We start from the raw sequence: 1,018 nt of genomic DNA on the forward strand, positions 1-1,018 counted from the left end.
CCGCCGCCGCCCGCCTCTCCCCGCCCCTCCCTCTCTCCGCCTTTTCCCTGGGAGATGGAAATTTCTTTGTGCTTGGGGTGACTGATTGAATTTTACCTGCGTTAAATTATAGTTGCACATTCTAGTAATTGCAGAGGGCCACACGGAGAAACAAAGCATTGACTGCTCTTGTGCTGGGATTTCCCAGATGTATAATTTCAAATTGATATGAAAAACCCTTGCAATGCATTAATAATAGCAGGAAGTGTAGCTCGGCCGGCCGAGGGTGAGCGGAGGCCTTATTTTCTTAGCTACAAAATAAGCTGCAGCCCTCAGGTGACTCGCACTTACTGTCAGAACGGCTTTTCTGAAACACAGAACCGGACAAGGTTTCCGGTGACGCCCCCGCGGGTCCACCTAGCACCCGACAGGGCCCTGCTCACATCGGAAGGACGGACAGACCGAAGGGCGGGCGGGCGGGCGGGCAGACAGACAGACAGACAGATGGACGGACGGGCGGGCGGGCCGGAGAGCAAGGCGGCAGGAAGGAAAGTGGAACGGGACAGAGCAAGAAGGCGCACTCGGAGGAGGCCCGCTCCGGTCCCAACCCCCGCCGCGCAGAGGCCACGCCTTTGCGGACAGGTGGTAGCGAGCCCGGGACAGCGAGCCGGGGGCTGAGGATGGGAGATCCCGCTCGGTGGGGAGATCACTCATTCTGCTCTGTCCCTAAATCAAGAGGTACGTAGAGGTCGCAGGAGGTACCAACACCGCCTGTCTGCAGGCCAGCATGGCCGCCCCTCTGCGGAAGCCGGTGTGTCCAGGCCTGCCCAGGGGTTGCCGTGGGCTGCCCCGTACTCCCCAAATGCCGAGCTCCCCAAATTGCTACCCAGTGGGTGAGCTGAGCATCCGGGGCTGGGCCCACGGCGGCCAGCGGTGGCAGCCTGTCCCATACGGGTCTGTGCCAGGATGGCCAGGGCCAGCGTGGCCCAGGCCGAGGATGGCCAGGGTCAGCGCGGCCCAGGCTGAGGATGGCCAGGGC

Source organism: Condylura cristata, unplaced genomic scaffold (assembly GCF_000260355.1).
Source record: "Condylura cristata isolate star-nosed mole 26May11 unplaced genomic scaffold, ConCri1.0 scaffold00016, whole genome shotgun sequence".
NCBI lineage: Eukaryota > Metazoa > Chordata > Mammalia > Eulipotyphla > Talpidae > Condylura > Condylura cristata.